The 23,231-nt window shown below is 35.7% G+C and overlaps 2 pseudogenes across 2 annotated transcripts; both read right to left on the reverse strand.

Annotated features, from left to right (window-relative positions):
- Positions 1-497: 497 nt before the first annotated feature.
- LOC146909868 (tRNA-splicing endonuclease subunit Sen2-1 pseudogene) lies at positions 498-1,977 on the reverse strand (annotated as a pseudogene). Its single transcript, XR_015017729.1, has 2 exons — positions 1,845-1,977; positions 498-1,341 (listed from the first exon to the last, which is right to left on the reverse strand). The product of XR_015017729.1 is annotated as a tRNA-splicing endonuclease subunit Sen2-1 pseudogene (transcript).
- Positions 1,798-3,295, reverse strand: LOC146909869 (tRNA-splicing endonuclease subunit Sen2-1 pseudogene; annotated as a pseudogene). Its single transcript, XR_015020242.1, has 2 exons — positions 2,967-3,295; positions 1,798-2,759 (listed from the first exon to the last, which is right to left on the reverse strand). The product of XR_015020242.1 is annotated as a tRNA-splicing endonuclease subunit Sen2-1 pseudogene (transcript).
- Positions 3,296-23,231: the final 19,936 nt, after the last annotated feature.

A 23,231-nucleotide genomic window follows, 5' to 3' on the forward strand; every position in this document is an offset into this window, starting at 1 on the left:
CATTATGCTGGTAATTTGGGGAGGTAGATGTATTTAGTGTTGTGACAGTCTCGTTTTTTAAAGGATAATGGGGCAGTATAAAACCCCCAGTGTGAGAGTATGTAACTTCAAGTAGGAGAAAGAAGCAAGAATCCTTGCCGGTTTGTTTCCTTTATGTTGCAATGCTATGAATTATTTAGTTACATATTGATTGTAAATTAACCATGGATGTTTTTTATTTTTTATTTTTGAGAGAAAATTAACTATGGATAATTTAGCCACCTACAGACAAAGCAAATTGGCTATTAATACCATGATCTGCCATAAGCCACATATCTGGTTATTCCCCAGAAAAAAACCATTTCAATCAGGCTTCACTGTGAATAACTCATGAAGTATGTAAGCCACAAACAATGCATGCAAAAATTTAAACAAAATAAAAAGGGATTTCACTAACCACTAATCAAAGGGTTTAAACTGAAAGCAAACAAAAATAAAAGAACACTAGGTACAATATCTAAGACTAACCTTCAAATTTAATTACGGGCGAGTTCAGTATTTTTTGTTGTGTTTATGCAGAAAAGGAACAAGTAACAATAATAATATTAAGAACATGAAATGTCTATATGGATCTTTCACGGCATTGTTCTGGACTCCATCTGGAGATTGTTCGTTCTTCGATGGTATAGTTTGTCAAACATAACGCAGACTCATCACTGTGACCATTTTTATTAACGTACAAAACTAATAACGTTTTTGCAACACTTCCAAGAAGTCGAGTTGTGCACTGAACATCAGACCATTCTCTCAATCTTCCATTTAGATCACCATCATTGTCATGTGATAGAACAAGTACACCATACTCAGAATGCACCCGAGCCGGATGATGGCGATAAACAATAAAGTCTACACCATACTGAGCCCCTGATCTCACTACCCAGTTTTTCATTCGAAGGTGAGAATAAGCCTTGTAGAAATAAGGGAATGCTTCTTTCTTGGACTTGAAGTCACGCCACAACTCTTCATCATTTAAGGGACTAGTATCAGCACCACCATTAATCTTGAGGCATTTCAAGGAATAACATAGGTAGAATGCTTCCTCCACGGTTAATTGAAACCAATACATATCCTTGTCAACTATCCTCACAGGTCGACCAAAGCATGCTTTATCAAGCAAGTCAAGTTGTTCTGCTTGCACTGTTAAGTGTACACAGTTATCAGAGAGAAAACCACAAGTATTTGATTGAACTAAAGAAGACTGAAGTTGTGATATAATCTTTGACATGGGTTCTTTAAGTGCCTCAGCTTCTGCTTCCTTTTTCGATTTTGCATCTTTTCCTTTCCATCTTGGTGCCATTTGACCTTATAAAAAAAGTCAAACAATGTTCAATTCCAAGTCCACCTTGATTTAGTAAAGCTCAATCAAAGTAGTCACAGGCTACTAAAATGATCCAAATTAATTAAGACACAAAGGCCTCGTAAGAAATACAAATTAGGACCCTCTCGTGTTGAAAAAAAAACTTGAGGAAATAATGTGCAAAATCTATATACCCTTAATATATAAAAGGAGATAATTTCCAAAATTTGAAAGAAACAAAACCGAGAAAAGTTGGCTGATGGTTGACACTGAAACTGGAGAAACCATAAGAGCGAAACCATATAGACAAAAATGAGAAAATTAATAATTTAACTAAAATGTCCCTGATCAGTGATCAGGTCAAATTATGAAGAGTATGATCAGAGATGAGTCTTCACTAAGTTTTATACATTCTTTCAGAACTTTTATCAAACACTTTACGTGCAAAGGCTGAAATGCTTCTAACATAAATAGATGGATTTTGAGTGAGAAAAAGAGAAGATTGTACCGCGAATGTGAGAGATGGATGTTGTTGAGATGAAAGCGTCGCCAATGATAGTTCTATCTCCGCCGCCAATGATTGTCCCCCTTTTTTCCTCTAACTTCTTTCCCTTTCCCGCTCTCCCTGTTGAAGATGCTTCCGCCTGTTGTCGTGAAAACGGCAGCGGTAACACAAATTCAGGAAAACTCCTCCGATGACACGGTTGTTCTAGACTCCATCTGGAGATTGTGCGTTCTTCGATGGTATAGTTTGTCAAACATAACGGAGACTCATCATTGTTACCATTTTTGTTAACGTACAAAACTAATAAGGTTTTTGCAACACTTCCAAGAAGTCGAGTTGTGCAATGAACATCAGACCATACTCTCAATCTTCCATTTAGATCACCATCCTTGTCATGAGATAGAACAAGTGCACCATACTCAGAATGCACGCGAGCCGGATGATGGCGATAAACAATAAAGTCTACACCATACTGAGCCCCTGACCTCACAACCCAATTTTTCATTCTAAGATGAGAATAAGCCTTGTAGAAATAAGGGAATGCTTCTTTCTTGGACTTGAAGTGACGCCACAACTCTTCATCATTTAAGGGACAAGTATCAGCAACGCCTTTAATCTTGAGGCATTTCAAGGAATAACATAGGTAGAATGCTTCCTCCACGGTTAATTGAAACCAATACATATCCTTGTCAACTATCCTCACAGGTCTACCAAAGCATGCTTTATCAAGCAAGTCAAGTTGTTCTGCTTGCACTGCTAAGTGTACACAGTTATCAGAGAGAAATCCGTAAGTGTTTGATTGAACTAAAGAAGATTGAAGTTGTGATATAATCTTTGGCATGGGTTGTTTGAGTGCCTCAGCTTCAGCTTCCTTTTTCGATTTAGCATCTTTTCCTTTCCATCTTGGTGCCATTTGACCTTACAAAGAAAGAAAGTAAAACAATGTTCAATTCCAAGTCCATGTTGATTTAGTAAAGCATATAATATTTACACATTGGGTCAGAACTTTTATCAAACAGTTTGCGTGCAAAACCGAAAGGCATGTAATATAAAATAGCTTTAGAACAGAAAAGAGACACGTAATGGTGAGCCTTGTAGTTGAGTAAGAAAAAGAGAAGATTGTACCGCGAATGTGGGAGACGGATGTTGTTGAGCTGAAAGCGTCGCCAATGATGTCGGTTCTATCTCCGCCGCTAAGCAAAGCAGCGCCCTTCTTTCCCTCTAAACACCGCATGCCCAATCAAATAATATAATGAAGACTGAAACAAACACTGTATGCCCAGAAAGAACGGAAAAAAAAAACAAGAAGCAAAGGCAACTTTGTCACGCTAAACTTTGGTAAATGAAGAGAACCAATAAAATAATATAACGAAGGAATTAAAAATATTGAAGAGGAGGAGATGGAGTGGAGCAGACAGAAAAAAGGGGGGAGAGAGAAATGGGGTTTGGAGAACAAAAATAGGGTTGAAATGGGGTTTGGAGAACAAAAATAGGGTTGAAATGGGTTTTTATTTTTTTTTTAAGAAAAAAAAAAAGAAGGGAAATCAAATCACCGCTTGGGAGAGGTTCTTGTGATTTTCGTGAAACTTTTTTCGCTGTATTATTAAGCATTGAGCAATGCTATATCTTTAGAAAGAAAAAAAATATCAAGAATTCTTCAAGAATAAAAAGCAATCAATCACAATGCATTATCTATATAATATAAATTTACGGCCGATTCCATAGCCCTTTATGGAAATGTTTTTTCTCCTCCTATTCTTATGACACGTGGCACTCTCATCTTATTCTCTTTACAAATACTCTCACCACATTCATCCTCACAAAATACTCTCACCACATTTATCCTCACAAATTTGTATTTAATGTTTATGTATAAAAGGAAGTTTTACAATTTCAAATTCTAATATTTGAAATTAAATTAGAAATCAAACATTTTGTATTCAAAAAATACAAACTTTAATAAAATATGCTTTTTTTGAATAATCAAATAATTTAAATTAAAATATTTGAATTCAGATATTAAAATAAAACAAGTAATATCTAATTAAAATACGATTAATGGAATAATTATTTAAATATCAAAGAGATCAAATAATTGATATATGTCAAATAATAAAAATATGATTTGATTTGTCAAAAAAAAATATGATTTGATAAAAGTGTAACTTTTTAAAATAATTTAATTAGATTTGGTAGTAACCATTAATTTTTAATATAATTTAAGTTTATATTCTTTTGATTCTATTTTCAAAATATATATTGTATGATTTAAGTTTATATTCTTTTGTTTCTATTTTCAAAATATATATTGTATAGTAACATAGAAAGGAAATAAAAATTATGTTTCGTAAAAATATAGAAAAAAACGAACATATGCGTTCATAATTGAAAATAGATAATTGAAAATAGATTTATTTTTCGTGCTTTGCTTTAATTCAGAATTCTTTTTAATGATGTTGCAAACATAATTTTTTAAATCATAAATGATTTTTTTAGAAAAAAATCAGGAATATGCGTTCAGGAAAAAAAAAAGGAAATATGCGTTCAGGAATATGAGTTCAGGAAATATGCGTTCAGAATTCTTATTAAAAAGGAAATATGCGTGCAGGAATTCTTATTAAAAAAAACGTATTACTTTAGAAAGGAAAATATGAGTTTAAATCAGGACATATGCATTAATATATTCTGTGGTAGAAAAAACGTATTGCTTTATTAATTTTTTTTGTTTTTAAAGATGATCAGTAATGTTACACACATTTATGTGTGAGATCATTGCATTAAACATGACTTTAAATTGGTAATGAATGTGAAAATCCTCTAATTTAATTTCGATTGAGAATTGCCCAATATGTATAGAAAGAAAGAAAAGCACCTATACTAAACTAACCTATCAAATATGTCTATAAATTAGTCATTCTAATTAGGACATAAAAAAATTGGGATTGGAGGTATGTAATTAGAATTAAAAATGTATCATTAAATAATATCGAAAATATAATTTCAGTTGATTATTTAATGTTCTTGCTAAAATAAATGTTGAACCTTCCCTAAAAAAAATAAAGTAAGCCTTGAACCAAAAAAAAAACAATCGGAATTGCGCTAAAAAAAATAATATTTCAAGGCCATTCCTCTAAAGTCGCAAATTCCGTTAAACAGATTTCACCAATTTGTTAAATCATAATAAATGATTTTTTAATTTTTTTTATTAATATAGGGTTATTAAAATATTCCTTTTATTTTTTTTAGGGAATAAAGTTTACTTCTTTTATACCATGCAAAACGTTTTGTAAATTGAGGGAAACAATAGTTTCGGTTGTTGAAATATATCGTTCCTTCAAAAAAGGAAATTAAATGTAGGGTCTGAAAACGTGGTCCATAATTTTTACTTTAACTCAAAAATGCATGATTAATTTTTTTAATTGATCCACAAACTTTGCTCCACCAAAAAATATATGGGTTAATTTAAATAACAATTAAATATAATTTGTTTCTTTATAATCTAAATGTCAATAACAATTAAATTTAAATATTTTATTGTTAATTTTATAATTTAGAGTATAAAATTCACTTTTAAATAATCATACTTAATCGACTTTAGTAAATTTTAACATAATTTAATTTTATTTTGGGTTGTTTCATATTTTATAATAGGGTTTAAAATTATATGTTAATGAAATTGTGAATAAAAAATAGAGAAAGATATGTATTCAAAATTTGATTATATTGAAATGAACCCGCAATGCTATTTTTCTTTTAAGTGTGTTAGATTATTTTTTTGTTAGACTATTAAAAATAAAAAATAAAATATCAAGGGACTAAAGCGTAGATTTTAACATAAAAGGGGAGGGGACTGTAATTCAAGCTTCTCTCAAGGGAGGGGAGTGAAATATTTTCTAATACATTTTGAATAAGAGGGGAGGGAAGTGTATATTTTAACATAAGAGGGGAGGGGAGTGTAATTCAAGCATCTTTGAGGGGAGGGGAGTGTACTTTACTCAATAAGTAAACCAATCAAATTTTATAACATCGTCACATTTTAACACTTAAACCAATTACAATGTAGCATTTTTCTCTTTTATCTAATAATTCAATCAGATTACGTTGTTTTGTTTATTTGCATCATATTTTTTATTTAATCAAATTGCACTTTACTTATACCGTTTATCTACATATACTTTATGTTTCTTCAATCATTTCATCTTCCTATTTCTCTTCTTTATAGCGTTGTCAAACTCTAAAAAAATTATCATGGTACCAAGATCTGATAACATCTCTTATATCAACCCAATCAAAGTTAATTGGTTCCACCCTATTTTTCCTCATGGTGCCTATAAATAATGCTACAACTGAATTCTTTAAATATTGCATTTTTTTTTGGTTCTTAATTCCTCTGAGTTTCCATTATATTAAAAACCATCATTTTATATTCAATCATCTCTCTATTTTTTCAGACTATGTCTCTTTTTTGTTTAATTTTCTTCTTTTTTAGCAAGGAGTGAAATATGTTGGTTGTTCTTCGACCAATTATTTTTTAGTTTTGACTAAATTTTATTGATTTGTTCTATTTTTTTTTTTCAGTTATGTAGATTCATTCAAAAATAGAAGCACAGGACTATAAGGATTGAAGTTCAACACTATAAATAATATTCTTTTTAAAGGCACCGCAAATATTTTAGAGTTGTATGTTTTACGAAACTAATTTAAGTTGTATAACATCTCAGAAATATTTGTATATGTATATGTATACATACAAAGTTGTAGATTATAATGAATGCATACGTTGTAGAGTTGTATATATCTAATCAGACAACAAAATATTGAATGCCTTTGGCATTAATTTTTTTTGGGTGTTCAAAGAACTCTGAATCTACATATTTAAGGAGTTAAAGAAGGAAAAGGTCTATTCTGAGTAACTTTGGTGTTGCTGCAAATCTTGGATCTTATCGGACAAAAAAAAAATATTTGACAAATTTTGCTTTTATTTTAATTAGGCAATGTTTTGATTTGCATCAATTTGTTTTAATTTTGATTAGGCAATCATTAAACTGTGACAAATTAACATGTGTCATTTTTATGTTGTTGAGCCAATCATAGTGCCTCATTTTGGTTTTATTACATCATTTTTTTTCAATTTGCTTCAAATAATATTTTACTTATACTATTAACCATATGTATCTCATGTTTCTTCAATCATTTCATTTGCATATTTCTCTTTCATAGAGTGTTGTAATGACATCAAGATCTGATAACATCTCTGAGATCAATCCAGTGAAGGAATCATAGAGCATATTCGTTCAAATTGTTCGTAATTCGTTCATGATGTCAATCATGACACACCTGTTTACTTGAGAAATATTCAAATGAATAGCTCTTAAAATGAATATACATGTCAATCTATTTATAAATTAGGCATGATCCACAAACGATTACACGGACATAATTTTTTTAATTGTCTACAATGATATTCATTGTGCCATTTTTCATAAGGAGAGTAAATAATTACGGGTCTTATTATCAAAACATATAAGGCAAAAGGTATTGGATCCATTTCCATTCTCATGTAAATTGTTTGTCAACGACAATAACAAGAATATTTGTGATATTCGGGACGCTATGTGTGAGAAATTTATGGATTTCAAATAAATAAAATATCTTTGTTTTTTTTTTTTTGCATCAAAATACATATACCAAATACCGATATATTTTTAACAAAAAATACCAAAATATTAATGTGCACTCCACCATTCGTAATTTAGACTTTGACTGTAATATCTATCCTGGCAAATTTTGGAACATATTTCAAAACCAATTGAACAAACTACTCATAAACCTCTAGCGAAACTTAATTTTTTTTGAAGGAAGCGAAACTTAATTTTAGTTACCGATAATGTTTCCTTTCATATAGTGTATACTCTAATTTGGTGTTGAACTAATATTTGAATTCTTTATATAAGAAGTATTCTCATTTAGTGCTTTGAATATAATTTCTTCCGGCGTAGTTAACTTTTGGAGGACCTAAAAATATTTACAATTCAATGTTAGTATATTTTTAATTATGTGCGCATATTCACTTATGAAAAAATAAAATTAAAAATTAGGGCAAAAAAAATCCGTATATCTTCTAATTAGAATGATTTCCTCAAATCCAAATGACTTTCACTTTCATTCGTATTCATTGCTTTTGAATTACATAAGGCTATAAACTACTATCAATTAGACTTTCACATTTATTGTTGGTATACACCTCAAATATGGTAACCTCCGGTTGAGAAAACATATGTGAAACTAAAAAACAATGCTTAAATGCATGTTAAAAAAATAAGGTCAAACATAGACACATTATGTTCTAACAGGTTGGTTGGTGGTGGTTTTATATAAGGCGATTTATGTTCGTTTATTTCTTAAGAAGCAAGAAAGAAATGTAAAAGGAAGAAACAGATATGAAAAAGGAATTCGAACATGAGGGAAGATGAGGAAACAAATGTGTTTTATTCGCAGGAGTATATGGAATAATGGGAGTTGTTGGTAATATTATAAGTTTGTTGAAGAAGTTGGATATTTCTAGGTAATTATTTTACAAAAAAAATAGATTCAATTAAAAAAAATCCACATAATTTTAAATGTCTAATGAACATATATTTTGTCAACTCAGATTTCCATCAGATTAAAAAAATCAGTTTTCCATTATCACTTGCCACCAAAGACCGAAAGTAAATGAATTTGAAATAAGAGTGGTTGAATGAAAAGATTCACGTGGAAGAGAATGATATCCAAAAACTATATTTTAAGCAAACAAATTAAACAAATGACATCTAAAAATTAAAGAAAAAACAGTTCATCATAAGTTTGTGACTTTCGAGAGATCCTACGTCAAGTTTGATCATCATATTAGACTAAGAGAATCAACACAAATCATTTTGACACCACATTTTCACCCTAAAATTAAGGCATTAGATATATGGATGATGAAAACGAACAAAGAAAAATTGGTATGAAAATGAACAATATGAACATTACAAATGGTATGGAAGCGAATGACTTCCAATGACGAAAATTCAAGATAAAAAATCAAACAAATTACATCCAAAATTTAACAAAACAGTTTATTATATTTTTGGGACTTCCATAGAAGCCTAAATGAGGTTGGATAGTCATATTAGACCAATAGCAACCACACAAGTGAGATTGACACCAAATATTCATCCAAAGCCTAAAGGCACTGGGTATATGAGATATCACACTAATATGTTATCCGAAGTATACTCTTGCATCAACTATGTAGAACGTTAACTTATACTTCACACATTAAAATCATTTAATTAAGTATGTGACTATATGCATCCTCTTATTATGTGACATAATCATATAAAGTCAAACAGAGACACAACGTGTTCAAAAAGGTGAGTTGATGTTGATTTTATAGAGGAGGTTAATGTACCTTTATTTCATGAGAATAGAGACCGGAAATTAGAAGAAACATAAAGTACTTGCAAAAAACACAAGGGATACTAGGGTTAAGTATCGTATTCTAGGGTTTAGACTGATTATTGGATGCTTTGAGAATGCTCTCAAGGTGGTATTTATAGCCTACTATGGGCTTCGGCTTCGGTTTCGGTTGCTTGGTTCCCAAGCAACAGTGGTATTTGTGTATTTTACGCATTTTCTAGAGGTTTCTAGAAGCTAAGAAGGGTGGCGCCCTAAGGTGAGCGCGCTTAAGCCTCAGGAGCCCTTCTGGAGGGCGCCTGAGCCATTTTAGAGGGCTTAGAGCCTTTCTGGAGTGTTTTTAAGTCTTTAGGAATATTATGACGGTTCACAGGCCCCCAAGCACGAGTCTTGGGACAAGGCGAAGTGATGAAAATATGGGACTGACCCTTCTGGAGGGCACCAAGTCTTTAGGAAAGTATTGACGGTTCACAGCCCCCCAAGCACGAATCTTGGGACAAGGCGAAGTGATGAAAATATGGGACTGCCCCTTCTGGAGGGCACCAAGTCTTTAGGAAAGTATTGACGGTTCACATAATGAATACGAAAAAGAAATTTGAACATGAGAGAAATGATAAAGAAAAAATGTAGTGTGTACTTTTTCTATGAAATTGTTAAAGGAGTAAGAGATTTCTTGGTAACTATTTTACCAAAAAATTATACTTAATTAAAAAAATGTCACATCATTTTAAAATATTTACTAAATATGTATTTTGTCAACTTAGTATAACAACATAAACATTTTTTCATTGTCACATGCCACTGTTATACCCTAATTTTGGACCTAAAAATACCAACTCAATTCTTCTTTTCTTGCATTTTAAGTCATTTGATATGTCTCTGATCAATTGCATCTTTCTCTGCATTTTATGTTATTTGCAAAATTTACATAAAAGGGTATTTTAGTCATTTCCTGCATTTAACTCATTTTAATCCTTGAAAATTGTTTGAGTCTTTTAAATTGGTTTGTATAAGTCCTTGTTTCAATCTCATGTCAAAATTCATTTCAAAAAACATCAGTTGAGTCATTTTTTAGTCAGTTTAGCCCCTAGGGGCATTTTAGTCATTTCCTATGTTAAAATTTCTTTCAGTCTTTTAAAAATTTGGTTGAGTCCTTTCAAATAGTTTGAACAAGTCTTCATTTCAATTCTATGTCAAAATCCATTTTTAAATTGCATTTGAAGTCATTTTGAGTCAATTTTGCCCCTAGGGGCATTTTAGTCTTTTCATGTGTCAAAGCCCTGTTTAAATTCTAAAAAAATTGTCTCTGAGTCTTGTATAAGTTCTTGCTTTAATTTCCTGTTAAAAATCATTTTAAAATTGCATTTGAGTCGTTTCGAGTCATTTTAGTCCCTAGGGGCGTTTTGGTCATTTCACATAATATTTCTGATTCGTTTTAATCTGCTTTGTTGTTTTTAATCGTCTCATTTTACGTTAATTTTCAATTTACTTTTTCGATTCAATTGTAGTGTTAGTTTTCATTTTAGTCCGCGCACTTTCGTTATTTACATTTTAATCCCTTTTAAGTTTGTTAGAGTCCAAGTGCCATGTGTCCAAATGTTATTGGCCTTTAAAAGTTTGTTACAAGTCAAGTCCATGTGGCATTTCCTCATTGGTCCAAGCATCCCTTTCATCACCTATATAAGTCAAAGTCTTGGACAATTCATCATTCAATCATTTTTACACAAAAATCACAAAAGTTCATAATTTATTTTTTTTTCTCTCAATTTTCCCTCTCTTCTAACAACTTTCCTCCACCACTTTCAACCACCCTAACTAACTTTCTCATCCTCTATCTCCACCCTAACAAACTCTAACCACCTTCAACCTCCACAACCACCATAACCGCCTCCAAAACCACCATAACAACCTCAAAACCTCCACAAATTCATCCCCAATTCACAAATCAATCCAAAAAACGAACAAACAACACGGATTCAGGTCTGAAACTTACTCATCATCATTATTCAAACCGAATCCAGCATCAATCGCAGATCAAAATTGCAAAGAAGAAGATTGGAGGTGTGGAAAGAAGCAGATTCAAAGTTGAATTTCCAACAGCAGCAAGAACACGAACCACAAGTCGAATTCGAATTAAGCTGATTCACAAAGCAAGGGATCCAGAATCGAGCTCAGGGTCGACAAAAACGGAATTAGCACTGAACCTATACCAATCCGATACAACAACAACCACGAACCAGTGTAGATTCGAATCGCAAGAAGGTGAAAGACGAGACGGAAATTGAACGAGATCGGAACGGTAACGGCTTCTTTCAAACTGTATCAGCACCGTCGAAGGAGAGAATTGGCAATCTGCAAATCAAGCTTCTTCTATCATCGTGTTCTATCTATCTTCGCCGGTCTCAAGGTTCATGATATTGAGCTAGCTTCACGCGCCGTTCTTCCAAGGTCTTATGTTGTGGATGTACGGGGAGGGAGCTTCGAGGTGTTTGATAAGTGTAAACGGAAGGTAGTGGTGACGGCGAATCCGACGGTGATGGTGGATGCATCTGCGAAGGATCATCTTGGCGGGGATAAGGAGTTAGAAACGGAGTAGAGAAGCTAAAGAGAGAGCAGAATTGCTGGGACGAATGAATGGGGATTCATCTCACGTTTTGCGAATTTTCGATGATGACGCACAAGCAAGGCATTCAGTTCGTAATTCTTCCAAGGAACTGGAAAACGCACGCTAATGCACTTGGGGAAGCTATCTTTTCTTCAATCCATGGTCAAAAGGACCGCTTGAAGGTCTTAGAAAAATCAAATGATGCTAGTAGTACCAAAATTGGTGGATCTACCTTTGATTGTTGTGGGCCTGGGCTTTGTTCTCAATCATTGCTATTTCTTTGATATCTGCACACTACTTCTTACCAAGTAGACCTCTGTTTGCCTCAAAATTGCTCGGTAAAATTTCTAACATTTTTTTTAGTTATTTTTCTTGATGTTTTTGTTAATTCTTGATGTGTCTTGCGTGTCAAAATTGCTAAGAAAAAATATATGTGTAGAACGTAGTTGATATTGCTACTCCTTTTTTCGGTTCTTGATAAATGTTTTTGTTAAAATGTAGATAAAAATTCTATATGATTTGTTCCTTTTAATTGTTTCTTGATCATTTTTAGGATTGAATATCGTTCTTGAAAACGTAAAAAATGTGTGTACTATCTTTTGTTAGTTTCAATTTTCTTTGCAAGTTTGTTAATAATGATTCTTTTTTACTTGCACTTTGTTTGATTTTCTTGCCTATAAAAAAACGCTCCAAAAAAATAGGTTTCTTGCCTTGTAAATTTGTTCTATCTTTTACTTGTGATTTGGTTAATTTTTCTTGCACTCGAAAATAATTCTAAATGAATGTTGTGATGGAACTTTTCTACCCTATGCTTTGATACTTTTCTTGCCTTAAAAATACTTCAAATATGTGCTTAATTGCAATTTTCTTGTCCTATGACTTGGCTGAAATTCTTGCTTCCAAGATGTGTGAAATGCCATGTGTGAATTTGCCTCTTGTATGTTCTATGTTTCTATGCTTTTCACCATCTCAAAATACCTAAAAATTCTATGTGATTGTGTATACTTCTAGTGTATTTTGTTAGTTTTCTTTACCATTTCTTTTATGCAATATTTCCATCATTTCATGCATTTTTGTTCACTAACCCCTTTACTTCCATCTTGTGCCTTTAGCTTTATTTTCCTTGCCATTTAAATTTTCATGCAAAGGTTTAGAATGTAAAGACTTAGGAATCTTGTATTTTACTTTCATGCTATTCACTTTTCTTGCAAGACCATAGAATGTAATTAGGGCCAATGATGTAAAGGACAATGGACTCTAATAATGTACACCGACACAAGCACCGACACATACACACACATCACTTTAGATATATAGCTAGAATATGCATGTTTAGATGTATGTTTAGGATTGTATGTTTAGATGAATACCTAGGACTTATACTTAGAAAAAAACCAATTTTCCAAACAAATGTGAACAACTTCACTCAAACATTTTTCATAATAAACCTTGGGGTCAAAACCCCATTGAATTTTCCTTTTATTTTCTTAATCAAATTTCAACAAATTTTAATCATACTTTGACTTGTTTTTGCAAAATAACTAATTCAACTTCACAATTTTACAATCTTATGCCCTTGAGGCCTCTCTCTTATTCTTCAAATTCCAATTTTTCAAACTTAAAATCAACCAACAAAAACAAAAACATTTTTTGAGAGAGAACTACGGTGGATTTGATCCCTTAATCGGGTACGTAGGCAAGGAACCAAATTCCTTCAATTCAAATAAAATAAAAATCCAAACACTTTCTTCTCCCTCAAATTCTTCACTTAGAAAACTCTTAGGTATAAATATCATTTTTTCAAATAGCATTTAAAAATAAAGCGCGCGCGTAGAAATTAAAGACGGTTCCTATAGGTTACTATAGTCGTTATGGGTGCCTAACACCTTCCCGTAGCGAAAACAACTCCCGGACCTCGATTCTCAAGGGTTTTGCTTAATTTTTCCCTTCCCAAGAAAAAATAAGATATCACCGGTTTAAAAGGTTCAAACGTAATCAATGTTTGACACCCAAAAACCAAGATAAAACAGCTGGCGACTTTACTGGGGAGATTCGAGAGTTACGCCTAGTCTTTATTTCCACGCTTGCGCTTGTATTTTTACTTGCTTCTTTTACTTGCTTTCCTATGTGAATAAATGTTTAATTTCTTGCAAACGTGTGGGGTGAGAATATCAAAAGTCCTGCACCCGGGCTGAGTGAACTTAGGATTTAGGAGGGATATAATCGACAATTCATTCCGGGGGTTGCCTCGTGTTTTGGATTATGCGATCAATCCCACATAGCTGAGGCATTTTGGGGGTAATGTTGTCGGCGCGTGTTGTCGCATTTAGGCACTTTACTTCTAATTGTTCTATGACGCTATGAACCGTAGATAACCAAACCCATCCATGGCCATTTTCTAGGACGTAGTGCGGAGGCTAAACCGAGTGTTGTCTCGAGTTTTAGTCGTCACGCGATGCTACACTCAAGTTAGACCTTCCACGGATAATCATGGAGCGAGTGTTGTCTCGTGACACCGTGATATACGTCGGAGAGGTTGCAACTTGGGAACCTTTTTTTAGAACCCGGTTACTATTTCCTAAAGCCCTAGTTTCACCGGACGCCGTGTCCACCCATGACTCCTCGACTTTGAACTTCAAACCCACCATGTTTTCTCCGAACTTGAACATAATCATGCATTCATGCATACACGCATACATGCATAAACTTTTTCCCATGCATTTATCGGAGGACTTAGACAATTCATCTTCTGAACATCACGGATGTGAACACCAAGTGATACCATCTCAACTAAACTTCTAGTTTTGCTCAATATCTTCAAATAAAACCGTGTTTTTCCGTGATGTTCACAACCACTTTGACAAGTCCTCTGACAAAAAAAGAGTCTTTTTGCATTTGCATATCATGCATCATATGCATCATTCATCGGTCACAAATGGCTTCCCGTGCTCATTGTCTCCTGGTTTTTCCGCCGCAGTCTGAAAGGTGGCTCGTGCTCGTAAGGTTTACCAACCGGCTAGAATTCATCAAACAAGATTGTACAAGAGAAGAAACATGGCTAACCTTGAGGAAGAGAATGCCAGCCCCTCGGGCCAGCCCATTGAAGAGTCTAATCTGGACGAGATTTTGAGGCTTATTAAAAAGAGTGATTATAAGATTGTTGACCAGCTGCTGCAAACTCCGTCAAAGATATCCATCTTGTCTCTGCTCTTGAGCTCAGAAGCTCACAGGAAAGTGTTGATGAAAGTACTGGAACAAGCTTATGTTGACCACGAAGTCTCTGTGGATCAGTTTGATGGGATAGTGAGTAATATTACTGCCTGCAACAACTTGGGGTTTGGGGACGATGAACTCCCCGAAGCAGGGAAACACCACAACTTGGCTCTGCATATCTCAGTACATTGTGGATCTGACATGATATCCAACGTGTTGGTGGACACTGGGTCGTCTCTGAATGTAATGCCTGAATCCACATTAAGGCAATTGAGTCATCACGGAATTTCTCTGAGGGGTAGCAGCTATCTGGTTAAAGCCTTTGATGGATCCCGCAAGGATGTTCTCGGGGAGGTGGACTTGCCAATTACTATCGGTCCTGAGACGTTTCAGATTACTTTCCAAGTTATGGACATCAATGCTTCCTACAGTTGTCTCCTCGGAAGACCATGGATCCATGACGCTGGAGCGGTAACGTCCACTTTGCATCAGAAGCTCAAGTTCATGAGGAATGGTAAGATTGTCACTGTGCATGGTGAGGAAGCATATCTAGTTAGCCAGGTATCATCATTCTCTTGTGTTGAAGCAGGGTCCGCTGAAGGGACGTCGTTTCAAGGCTTGACTGTTGAGGGTGCAGAGCCCCGGAGGGCTGGTGCTAGCATGGCTTCACTGAAAGACGCCCAGAAGGCGGTTCAAGCAGGGCAAGCTGCTGGCTGGGGCAAAGTGATTCAGATTCTGGAAAACAAGCGTAAAGAAGGCCTTGGATTCTCCCCGACATCTGCTGTTTCAAAGGGAACTTTCTACAGTGCTGGGTTCATCAATGCTATTACTGAAGATGCTGCTGAAGGAAGTCATGTGCCTACATTTGTTATACCAGGAGGCACTGTGAGAAATTGGGAAGCCATTGATGTTCCTTTAGTCATGCATGCTTCCATGTAATGTGTCTTGTTGCTCATGTTTTTTGTTTTCAAAATAACAATCCTTTCGTTCTGCCCAAGGCGAAAGTGATATATCATTGTAAGGGCGTGTTTGTTTCGGCATTGCCGTTATCAATAAAAGTTGTCGTTTTTCTCACGACTCTTTGTTTTTTTTACTTTTTAGTGCCTTTTTCTTGGAAATAATGGTAATGCCAGAAAAAACCAAAACATCTGTATTTTTCTTATTAATTTCAAAAATCTGCATGAAAAACTTTTTCTAAAATCATCCCAATCATATTATGCAGATTGAACCATAATAAACCCGTTGAACACAGTGACCCTATGGTTCCTCCAAATTTTGAATTCCCTGTATATGAAGCTGAAGATGAGGATGATGATGATGAAGAGATACCGTATGAGATCACTCGACTGCTTGAGCAAGAAAGAAGAGCCATTCAGCCTCACCAGGAAGAGATTGAACTCGTCAACTTGGGTACTGAAGAGAATAAGCGAGAGATCAAGATCGGTGCTGCACTTGAGCCAGAGGTGAAAAAGAAGATTATTCAGCTCCTCCATGATTATCCAGATGTCTTTGCATGGTCCTATGAAGATATGCCGGGTCTAGATCCCAAGATCGTGGAACATCGGATACCGACAAGACCTGAATGTCCTCCTGTCAAATAGAAATTGAGAAGGTCTCGTCCAGACATGGCTCTTAAGATCAAGGCTGAAGTGCAAAAGCAGATTGATGCGGGTTTCCTCATGACAGCTGAATATCCTGAGTGGATTGCCAACATCGTACCAGTACCAAAGAAAGATGGGAAAGTTCGAATGTGTGTTGATTACAGAGATCTGAACAAAGCCAGTCCGAAAGATAACTTCCCATTGCCTCATATTGATGTGCTTGTTGACAGTACTGCTCAGTCTAAAGTGTTCTCCTTCATGGATGGTTTCTCTGGTTATAATCAGATACGAATGTCACCTGAAGATAGAGAAAAGACGTCCTTCATCACTCCGTGGGGAACGTTCTGTTATAAAGTGATGCCATTTGGCTTGATAAATGCCGGTGCTACCTATCAAAAGGGTATGACCACTCTGTTTCATGATATGATTCACAAAGAGATTGAAGTATATGTTGATGATATGATTGTGAAGTCAAGTAATGAAGAGCAGCATGTGGTGTATTTGAAAAAGATGTTTGAAAGACTGAGAAAGTATAAGCTGCGGTTGAATCCTAACAAGTGCACATTCGGTGTACGATCTGGAAAATTGCTAGGCTTCATTGTCAGCCAAAGAGGCATTGAGGTTGATCCTGACAAAGTCCGAGCCATCAGAGAGATGTCGGCCCCTCAAACTGAAAAGCAAGTCAGAGGTTTCCTCGGACGTCTGAATTACATTTCAAGATTCATATCTCACATGACTACTACTTGTGGTCCAATTTTCAAATTGCTCAGAAAGAATCAGCCTGTTGTATGGAACGATGAATGTCAAGAAGCTTTTGATAGCATTAAAGAATACCTGTTGGAACCACCTATCCTTGTCCCACCAGTGGAAGGAAGGCCTTTGATTATGTATTTGTCAGTGTTAGATGATTCAGTGGGCTGTGTTCTCGGTCAACAAGATGAGACTGGTAAGAAAGAGCATGCTATCTACTATCTGAGCAAGAAGTTCACCGACTGTGAGACTCGGTACACAATGCTCGAAAAGACTTGTTGTGCTTTAGCTTGGGCTGCCAAACGCCTGCGTCATTATATGGTGAATCATACCACTTGGTTGATATCCCGAATGGATCCAATCAAATACATCTTTGAAAAGCCTGCTGTTACTGGAAAGATCGCACGTTGGCAAATGTTATTGTCCGAATATGATATTGTGTACAAAGCTCAGAAAGCAATCAAAGGAAGTGTTCTTGCTGAGCACCTTGCTTGTCAACCTCTTGATGATTACCAGCCGATTAAGTTTGATTTTCCTGATGAAGAGATTATGTATTTGAAAGCGAAAGACTGTGAAGAACCACTGATCAATGAAGGGCCGGACCCCAATAGCAAGTGGGGGTTGGTGTTTGATGGTGCTGTTAATGCTTATGGTAAAGGAATTGGAGCCATCATTGTAACTCCACAAGGGCACCATATTCCTTTCACCGCTCGAATAACTTTTGAATGCACAAACAACATAGCTGAATATGAAGCATGCATCTTGGGCATTGAAGAAGCCCTTGATCTGAGAATCAAACACCTTGACATCTATGGAGATTCTGCACTTGTTATTAATTAGATAAAGGGTGAATGGGAAACTCATCATGAGAAGCTGATCCCTTACCGTGACTATGCAAGACGTCTGTTGACATACTTTACAAAAGTTGAGCTGCACCACATCCCTCGGGATGAAAACCAGATGGCTGACGCTCTTGCTACGTTGTCTTCTATGTTTCGTGTTAATCACTGGAATGATGTGCCCGTGATCAAGGTGCAACGTCTTGATAGACCCGCTCATGTGTTTACTATTGAAAATATGCCAGATCAAGCTGATGAAGACGTGAATGGCAAAAAGCCTTGGTATTTCAACATCAAACAATTCTTGCAGAATCGTGAATATCCACCTGGTGCTTCCAACAGGGATAAAAAGACCTTGAGACGATGGGCTAGCAGATTCCTTCTGGACGAAGAAATCCCATACAAGAGGAACTATGACATGGTCTTGTTGAGATGTGTTGACAAACAAGAAGCTGAGAAATTGATGCATGACGTACATGATGGTACTTTCGGGACCCACGCTTCGGGTCACACCATGTCAAGAAAACTGTTAAGAGCCGGCTATTACTGGATAACTATGGAGCGTGATTGCCACAAACATGCTAAGAGATGCCACAAGTGTCAAATCTATGCCGACAAGATTCATGTGCCTCCACATGCTCTCAATGTTATATCTTCCCCATGGCCCTTCTCTATGTGGGGCATTGACATGATCGGAAGAATTGAACCGAAGGCTTCCAATGGACATCGTTTCATTCTAGTGGCAATTGATTATTTCACCAAGTGGGTGGAAGCTGCCTCCTATGCAAATGTGACCAAGCAAGTGGTTGTCAGGTTTATCAAGAATAACATCATCTGTCGATATGGGGTTCCCAACAAGATCATCACTGACAATGGTTCCAATCTGAACAATAGCATGATGCAAGCTTTATGTGAAGAATTCAAGATTGAACATCACAACTCTTCTCCTTATAGACCTCAGATGAATGGTGCAGTTGAGGCCGCTAACAAGAACATCAAGAAGATTGTTCAGAAGATGGTCACTACTTACAAAGACTGGCATGAAATGTTACCGTTTGCCTTGCATGGTTACCGTACTACAGTGCGCAGCTCAACCGGGGCAACTCCTTTCTCTTTGGTATATGGTATGGAAGCAGTTCTCCCTCTGGAAGTGGAGATTCCATCTCTTCGAGTAATCATGGAAGCGAAATTAACTGAGGCTGAATGGTGTCAAAGTCGGTATGACCAGTTGAATCTGATTGAAGAGAAACGTATGGATGCTATGACTCAAGGACAGTTGTATCAAGTGCGAATGAAGAACGCTTTTGACAAGAAAGTCCGACCTCGAGAATTCAAGGAAGGCGAACTTGTATTGAAAAGAAGGATAAATCAGCAACCCGACCCAAGGGGCAAGTGGACACCTAACTATGAAGGTCCTTATGTTGTCAAGAAGGCCTTCTCTGGTGGTGCTTTGATTCTTACACACATGGATGGTGTTGAACTCCCAAATCCTGTTAATGCCGATATAGTCAAGAAATACTTTGTCTAGAAAGAAAAGAACAGCGTGGTAGGTCGAAAACCCGAAAGGGCGGCCCAGGCAAAAATGCGCTTCCCGGTGGATCGAAAACCCGAAAGGGCGATCCAGGCAAAAGTTAGGGACAAAAAAAAATGAATATGAAAAAGCTCGCTGAGATTGTACGCAACTCAGGCAAGAATGAGCGCCTCGATGAGCCGAAAACCCGAAAGGGCGGTTCAAGCAAAAATGAGGTCAATAAAAGACAAGTAACTATATCTGGCAAATCACCATCCCTCCTTGGGGCATCTGCAACTGTCAACGGTCGTCTTCATCAGAGGCTTCTGTACTTGTGAATTCAAAATTTCTATGAAATGTAGCGGTCATCGTGTTCAATGTATCACCAACCAATAAAATTACCATTTTCCAAGCTTTGTAAATCCGTGAAGTCATGCCCTTGGCTAACTCTCACTCTCCTACATCAATTTGAGCCTTTCTACTGTTTGAAGTTCTATTTTCTTTCTACTTTCAATGCTATATACAAAATATTTTCTTTCTATTTGATAATGTCAATGTCTGAAACAAACATTTAAAAAAAAATTATTAATTAATTAAAAAAATCCTTTTCCTGTCTATTTTGAAAACAAACCTGAGCAATAGGGTACATTGCAATGAAACATGCATGAATAAATGAGTGTCAATGTCTATTTCAATACATGTTACAAGCAGGTTACTCCCCAGGATGATCTGTGGTCAATGACAAGAATGAAAAACAGAATGAAAATGAAAAAATGAAAAATGAAAATAAAAGGCTCACTAAGCTGAAAACCCGAAAGGGCGGCTTAGGCAAAAATGAGCACCCCGCTGATTGACAACCTGTGAAGGCAAATCAGGCAAAAATGGGGCAATGAAAAGAATTTATTCCCCGGTGAATCGAAAACCCGAAAGGGCGGTTCAGGCAAAAGTGGGATTGAAAAATGAAAAGAATGAAAAGAATATAAAAGCATTGACCACAGATGCGAACATCCAATGTTTACCCAGCACTGACACGCCTAGCAACGGCGACCTGTATCCAAGAACCTTCCAAGGGTCCTCCTTTACAAGTTTTATTGCCCTCAGCCATGGTTTCGATACGTCTCTCAACGACGGTCTCTCCAAAGAGGTTTTCCCCCTGTGAATATGTTGCAGCACGAGCCACTACGTGCCCAATCTTCCAATGTCTTGTCTGCCGTTGTGAAACTTCCCTGTCCAACTGCCAGCCAATCATGCATTTCAAGCATTCATACATGCACAATCATGCATTTTATGTGCTCATACATCCAATAATCTTGCTATACCATACATACATGGTGCATATCCAACTGTCAACTGTCAAATTCAATGCCAATTTCAATTTCAATTCCAACTGACAAACTCAATTTCAATTTCAATTCCAACTGTCAATTTCAATGTCAAACTGTCAAATTCGAAGCAATTTCCAATTTCAATTTCAACTGTCAAATTCGAAGCAATCTCAACTTCAATCTCAATGTCAATGTCAACATCCTATGACAATGTCAATGTCAATCTCCAATTTCAATCCAATCTCAATGTCAATGCCAATGTCAATATCCAATGTCAATGTCAAACTCCAATGTCAATATCAATATCCAATGTCAATGTCAATGTCAATTTCAATTTTCAATTTCCAATTCCAATCCAATTTCAATGTCAATTGCAACTCTCTAATCCAATGTCAATGTCTATGTCTCAATTCAATTCCAATTTCCAATGTCTTTTTCAATTTCAACTCTCAATCCAATGCCTATGTCTATGTCTCTGCTCAATCTCAACCTCCAATCCCTCTGCCAATGTCAACTTTCAATTCAATCCAAATCAATGTCAATTTACTCTTGGGCCAACAAAAATGGTCATGTCTATTTCCAAATCAAGTCAATAACAATTTACCCTCAATTGGTATCTTGTTAAACCAGACTTTCAATTTGTATCTCGTTACTGGTCAAGTGCCAGGTTCAATCCAAAAAAGAACCACTTGTACCCGCTTACATACCTATGCTTGCGGACAAACGACAAGTTCAATCTAAAGGAACAGTTTGTACCCAGCTTATGCTTTGCTTGCGGACAAACGACAAGTTCAATCTAAAGGAACAGTTTGTACCCAGCTTATGCTTTGTTATCGGTCAAACGACAAGTTCAATCCAGAGAACAGTTTGTACCCAGCTTATGCTTTGTTATCGGTCAAACGGCAAGTTCGATCTAAAAGAACAGTTTGCACCTTCCCACATGACGTGGTGATAACCTGACAAGCAAGTTCGATCCAAAGAACGGCTTGTATCAACCCTTTTGTCTATGGCTCCAGCCAAACGGCCAGTTCAATCCAAGGAACAGTTTGTGTCTGCCTACCTGTTTATATCTTCAACCAAGTGTCAAGTTCGATCCAAAGAACCGCTTGTATCAGCCTATATGTCTATGTTTCCGGTCAAGTGCCAAGTTCAATCCCAAGAACAGCTTGCACCTATCTCTTGTTTTGTATTTCCCGGTCAAGTGGCTAGTTCGACCCAAAGAACAGCTTGTACCTTATTTTCTATCCCTGGTTTGTCTACCCTGTCAGTGTCTATCTGAATCCCCAGTAACATGACAGGTTCCATAGACTCCAGTCGTTTGTCTTGCATTCATAATCAAGTATTGCATAACATTCATGTTTTTGAAAATCTGAAAACGTATTTTTACGTCCAAAAACAGTGCAAATGTTAATATTTAAGTATCTTCGTCCCGTCAACTCTAAGACTTCGTCTCTTGACTCTCCGGACAAAGAAACTTAAATAGGGGCAGCTGTTATACCCTAATTTTGGACCTAAAAATACCAACTCAATTCTTCTTTTCTTGCATTTTAAGTCATTTGATATGTCTCTGATCAATTGCATCTTTCTCTGCATTTTATTTCAATGTTATTTGCAAAATTTACATAAAAGGGTATTTTAGTCATTTCCTGCATTTAACTCATTTTAATCCTTGAAAATTGTTTGAGTCTTTTAAATTGGTTTGTATAAGTCCTTGTTTCAATCTCATGTCAAAATTCATTTCAAAAAACATCAGTTGAGTCATTTTTTAGTCAGTTTAGCCCCTAGGGGCATTTTAGTCATTTCCTATGTTAAAATTTCTTTCAGTCTTTTAAAATTTTGGTTGAGTCCTTTCAAATAGTTTGAACAAGTCTTCATTTCAATTCTATGTCAAAATCCATTTTTAAATTGCATTTGAAGTCATTTTGAGTCAATTTTGCCCCTAGGGGCATTTTAGTCTTTTCATGTGTCAAAGCCCTGTTTAAATTCTAAAAAAATTGTCTCTGAGTCTTGTATAAGTTCTTGCTTTAATTTCCTGTTAAAAATCATTTTAAAATTGCATTTGAGTCGTTTCGAGTCATTTTAGTCCCTAGGGGCGTTTTGGTCA

Source organism: Medicago sativa, chromosome 7, assembly GCF_051527215.1.
Source record: "Medicago sativa cultivar Bolivia chromosome 7, Bolivia_mono, whole genome shotgun sequence".
Classification (NCBI taxonomy): Eukaryota; Viridiplantae; Streptophyta; class Magnoliopsida; order Fabales; family Fabaceae; genus Medicago; species Medicago sativa.